A 6,140-nucleotide genomic window follows, 5' to 3' on the forward strand; every position below is an offset into this window, starting at 1 on the left:
AATTTGCCATAACGGATACAACTGTGTGTGTTCCCTAGGCTGCTGTAGACATTACCCTTTAAGAGTTAACTTAAAGGAAATAGGGGGAAAAAATCAGTGTTGTATGGCCTGGACCCAGACATATCTTTCTTACAATGTGACTCTTTTCTGTGTTTGGTATTTCGACTTTACTTTCATCATCAGCAAGTCCTAATAGGTCATACTTTCACTTGGGTCTTGTCCCTTAGGATATAGTGTTAGACATTTCTCTGCTGGTGGTTTTGCAGCCAAGGAGGGACAAATTAGGGATCAGTCAGTACTCACTTCACTTCCTTGGATGATCCACAAATCTGCATGATTTTACACATGGAAAAGTCAAATGCTTTTGAATAGATTGTTCCTGTGGATAGGGACCAAAGGCCTGTGGATGTAGTTGTGGTTCAGAAGCAGTTACTCTGTGAAAAGCAGTTGCAGATACAATGCAGATGTATATAAAGGAAAAACATTCCGCATGAAACTGTACTCCTAAGATTACAGTTCTGGCATTCTTTTTTAATGTAAAATAAATTTTGGATTAAACAAATTTGCTCTCTGCAAGATTTAAAAATTCTCGTCAAGGAACAATAGAACACATAGTTTGTCAGGGAGTAGCAGTTGCTTTGAATGACCATCTCATTCGACAAATACTGCCAGCAGGAGTAGGGTGGCCAGGAAGAAGAGATTTGCCAACAAGAGAGGGCGGGGGAGCCTGTGGTTCACATACTACATTGTTGCACTCAAGGCTGCCTACAAAATCCAATGTCTGAAGCAAACTGAAAATGCTGTCCTTTATTAAAAATTTCAAGACAGCGACTTTAAACCAAGTTGGGGAAGAGGGCCTATGCGACTGCACAAGTGCCATGCCCCAGAGTCTGGTCCTGGTTACCCTCCGTTATTGAGATTCTACTAGGCCTCATTCTTAATGGTTCCTGACCAAATTAAGTGTCCCTGGACACAGAAATCTAATATGGACTTCTCATGTGGCGCAGCATAACTACTCAGCGTTGCTTCTACAGTGGCTGTGGCTTGACCCTGGCTCAGGAACTTCCACATGGGGCAGGTGCAGCCACTTGTTCACAGAGTTCCCATCATGGTGCAGCAGAAATGAATCCAACTAGGAACCTTGAGGTTGTCGGTTCGATTCCTGGCTCGCTCAGTGGGTTAAGGATCTGGAGTTGCCCTGAGCTGCAGTGTAGGTCGCAGACGCTGCTTGGATCCATTGTTGCTGCGGCTGTGGCGTAGGCCAGCAGCTACAGCTTCAATTGGACCCCTAGCCTGGGAATGTCCATATGCTGCTGGTGTAGCCCTAAAAAGACAAAAGACAAAAAAAAAAAAAAAAAATTCTAAGGCACAATTGATTCTACAGAGGCTATGTCTATATGGTTCTGTAATTTTTCTTTTGGCCTCCACCAAAGCATGTGGAAGTTCCAGGCCAGGGATCAAACTGCGCCACAGCAGCAACCTAAGCCACTGTAGTGACAATGCCAGATCCTTAACCTTCTTTACCAGGGGAGAACTCTTGTATTTTCTTTTTTTTATTTTATTTTTAACATTTTCACACCTGTCGCATGTGGAAGTTCCCAGGCTAGAGGTCAAATTGGAGCTACAGCTGTGGGCTACACCACAGCCACAGCAACATCACATCTGAGCCACATCTGTGACCTGAGCTGCAGCTTGCGGCAATGCCAGATCCTTAACCCACTGAGCAAGGCCAGAGATCCAACCTACATCTTCACAGGTTCTTAACCTACTGAGCCACAATGGTAACTCCTGTAATTTCTTAATATGCTAGAATACCTATGCACACAACAGTGGGAATCATCAGAAATTTGTTGGGTAGTCTTAATAGAGCTTTAATAATTAATCCTAGGATATTCTTTCATCCCTTCCCCTTTGATTGTCAGTTGTTAAAAGCCAAGATCCCAATTTTGGGATCCTGAGATTTTATGCAACGATCTACTGGCACAGTGCTTGACAGTAAGGGAGATGTGGCGAATGCACCCGTTATTATTTTACCATGGCCTTTCCAACAAATCCTGCCCAGGTATCCCTTGCTGGAACTGAATCCTTGCACCCCTTTATATCAGGACCACCCACCAGGTAGGTCTGAGCATTCTCCTCTAAGCCTTTCCTCCCTTCCCTGTCTCTCTCCCTAGGCAGTGTTTTGGGGAACTTGGTCTTCTTCACCCCTGCTGCCCCAAACTCCACTCCTCTTCTTATCCTGGAGGCCCACTTGTATCCTTGAATTTATCCATGACTTGTATTACTTTCTTCTCCCTGGCAATTGAGTGATGGGATAGAACAACTAATGTTTTCTCTTGAAATTAGAATAACGATGTAGTAGGTGCATAACCCACCTCTACCTTATATTCAGTTTTGCATTCCTAAACCGATGGGTTTCATGAATCTACTAAGCCACAGATAATTTCAGAACAACATGTATTAGCAATCCTGGACAATTTCAAGAATAGTTCTATAAGAGTGTCTCCAAATTTGATTAGAATTCTTTGCTCACTGACACTATCTTTCTTCCAAGTCCTAAAAAACGCATGTGCTCTATGAATTAATTTTATTATAATTGTTCTAATTAATGTCTTTAAAAAGCATTGGCTATTATGCTTAATGGTGACCTTTTATGACAAATAAGGACATTCAATTGAATTTTAAGCCAAGTTTTGATACCAAAAAAAGCAAACTTCCAAACATATTGTGATCCTTGTTATCGAAAGTAGTTAAGAGAAGGGAGTTCCCTCGTGGCACAAGTGGCAAAGATCTGGCATCAGTACCAGTCACTGCTGTGGCTCAGGTTCAATCCCTGGCCCAGGAACTTCCACATGCTGTGGGCATAGCACCCCCAAAAAAAGAATCAATTAAGGGAAAAGTTATGAAAATGGCATTTAGGGTCAATGTAAATTTTAGTATCATTAAATGGGAATAGTCCTATCTATCCTTTTATTCATTTTAAAAGGAAAATGAGATTGGGGGGTTAATGGAGAATTTGATAAGGAAATGGTATTACTTCAACTAATACTGTTATTACTATTATAATTCTATTAAGTAAAATTTTAGATTTTAGAATTCATGATCTCTTAAGGCCCCATTTTTTGTTGTTGTTGTTGTTGTTGTTGCTATTTCTTGGGCCGCTCCCACGGCATATGGAGGTTCCCAGGCTAGGGGTCTAATCAGAGCTGCAGCCACCGGCCTACACCAGAGCCACAGCAATGAGGGATCCGAGCCGTGTCTGCAACCTACACCACAGCTCACGGCAACGCCGGATCGTCAACCCACTGAGCAAGGGCAGGGATCGAACCCGCAACCTCATGGTTCCTAGTCGGATTTGTTAACCACTGCGCCACGACGGGAACTTCAGGCCCCATTTTTTTAATGAACTATAATTTTCCATTGAGTTAGATTTTCATAGAACCTAAGTTATTGTTTAATTACTGTTTCTACTGGGAAATTGATAAGGCATATTAAGCATAGATTAGATATGCTAAAAGTGTTGGTTAATTTTATAGGTCTGAATCTGTATGAAACACAATTTTCTTTTTTGTTTCTTTTTTTTCTTTTATGGCCACACCTGTGGCATGTGGAAGTTCCCCAACTAGAGGTCAAATTGAAGCCACAGCTGAGGACTGCTGCACAGCCACAGCAACGCAAGGCCCTTAATCCACTAAGCGAGGCCAGGGATCGAACTTGTGTCCTCATGGAGATGATGTTGGGTTCTTAACCTCCTCAGCCACACAGGAACTCCCCAAACACAATTTTTCAATCATTTGCTAGTAGGCTAATGATACTGGCTACTTCACCTGATTTGTGGATTTTATTCAATATATTTAAACAAAAAAATTTTTAATAGCTTTATTGCACTATAATCGACATAAAAAACCTGGGCAAATTTAGTGTTTGATAAATTTTAACGTATTTAGATACCCCTGATAGATTCACTGCTATCAAGGTGGTGAATAAATCACTCACCTCCGGAAGTTCCCTCCTGCCCATTTGTTAGTCCTTCCCTCTCAAGGCTTCTCAAGGCAGCATCCCTAGGGAACCACTGGTCTGCTTTCTGTTACTATAGGTTAGTTAGCATTTTCTATTCTTTTTTTTTTTTTTTTTTTTTAGATTATTTCTTTGGCTTCTTTTACTCACCATAATTATCCTTGAAATTCGCTCCTGTCCTTGCCTGTTTTTTTCCAACAGTTCAGATCATTTTTATTGCTGAAAAGTATTCCATTGTATGGATACGCTATATTCTATTTATTCTCTCACCATTAAGTATTTTATTTTTCTCTCTTTATTCTTTTCTTTAGGCTAAACTTTGCTTCAGTTGTGCCTCTGGGGAAGTCTCATAGTGTCACAGGAGTTTTGTTGTCAGCATATCTAAATCTAGTGAGCTGGGTGAACTTGACCTTCATGGGTTTCTCTTCAGGGTTGCAGTTTCCATGTCTGAAAAATGAGAATACTAATACGTAGGACTGATGTAAGGGTACGTATTGTAAAGCACCTAGAAGAAAACTCGGCACATAGTAAGTGCTATTTGGGAGTTGGTTATTATTAGTAGCAGTATTATTAATTTTATATGACATGTTTGGTGGAACTTCTATCCTACAATAAACTCTCAAAACATGTTCGCTATGATTAGTAATCTTATTAAAATTACTACATCACCGAACAGCTATGTACTCCCTTTCCCTCCTTGTCCCTCTTGTGTTTTCAATCTCTCCACTATCCTAGTTATAGTGCTCCCAGTGTTACCTGACCAGGTAGAATAGAGGAAGGCAATGGTTCCCAAAGTAAAAAGCAACTTTAATACCAACTGGGGAATTCATTAGAAATGCAAATTCCCAAGCCCCACCCTAGACCAACTGAATCAGAAACATTGGGGGTGGGTGTTTTAAGGAAACTTCCCAGTGACTCTACGAAAGCTAAAGACTAGAGCCACAGGGTAATCACCAGGCTTGTCCAGGGGTTAATGCAGGCGCAGTTCACATGGACTTTCTTGTTAGCAAAAGCACGCTGTTGACTAATTGAGCTTAATATCAAGTAAAACCCCTAAGTCTTTTTCACACATGTTGCTGCTAATCCCCGTATTCCCCATCTAGTACTTGTACAGGATTCTTTTTGGACTGAAGTATAAGTCTTTACATTTATCCCTATTAAACTTAATCTTGTTAGATTCAGCCCATCGCTCCAGTCATGTTTGGGGAAATTTTAGTTCAGCTGGAATGAACCATGACAAAAAAGCAGGGCCTAGAGATGGGGGAGGGGTTCTGTAAAGACAACTTCCTTTTATATAATTGGCTGGATACTGGCCGCTGAGTGACTTTGGTGAGCTTCTCATTAAACTCTTGAGACCCAGGAAGAGTGGTAATTTCTCTGAACTTTTTTTTTTTTTTTTTTTTAGGGCCATGCCTGTGGCTTATGGAGATTCTTGGGCTAGGGGTTGAATTGGAGCTGGAACCTCAGGCCTATTCCACAGCAACAGCAATTCCAGATCAAAGCCAAATTCAAGACCTACACTGCAGCTCATGACAACTCTGGATCCTTAACCCACTGAGCGAGGCCAGGGATTGAACACACATCCTCACGGACACTATGTCAGATCCTTAACCTGCTGAGCCAACACAGGAAGTCCAAGAGTGGTAATTTGATTTCAGTTTAATTCTCCTTACATTTATTGGATACCTACCAAGTTCCTGACTGTGAACAAGGTACAGGAGAGATTACTAAATAGCGAGCTCCCTTTAAGGTTAGATATATGAAGAGATAAAGAGGTTTTCAGATTTTTTTTTTTCACATGTGAACCCCAAAACACCAATACTTGCAAGCCTCTCAAGGAGGAAACTAATATTTTTTGAGTACTAGTACTATGCTTTGTTTATATTTTCATATTTAATTGTCAAGCCAATTCAATGTTACAGGGATGATTATGCTATTTACAATTGAAGAAACTTAAAATCAGAGGTTAGTGCATTTTCTCAAGATCACATAGACAGTTAACAACAGAACTAGAGGAAATCCCAGATTTGTATGGGTTTAAAGGACATGCTGTATGTGGGCTTTCTCCTTGGATAAAAAAAAAAATTAAGTTCTTTAACTATCATAGCAACCAGCAGCTTAAG

Source organism: Sus scrofa, chromosome 13 (assembly GCF_000003025.6).
Source record: "Sus scrofa isolate TJ Tabasco breed Duroc chromosome 13, Sscrofa11.1, whole genome shotgun sequence".
Classification (NCBI taxonomy): Eukaryota; Metazoa; Chordata; class Mammalia; order Artiodactyla; family Suidae; genus Sus; species Sus scrofa.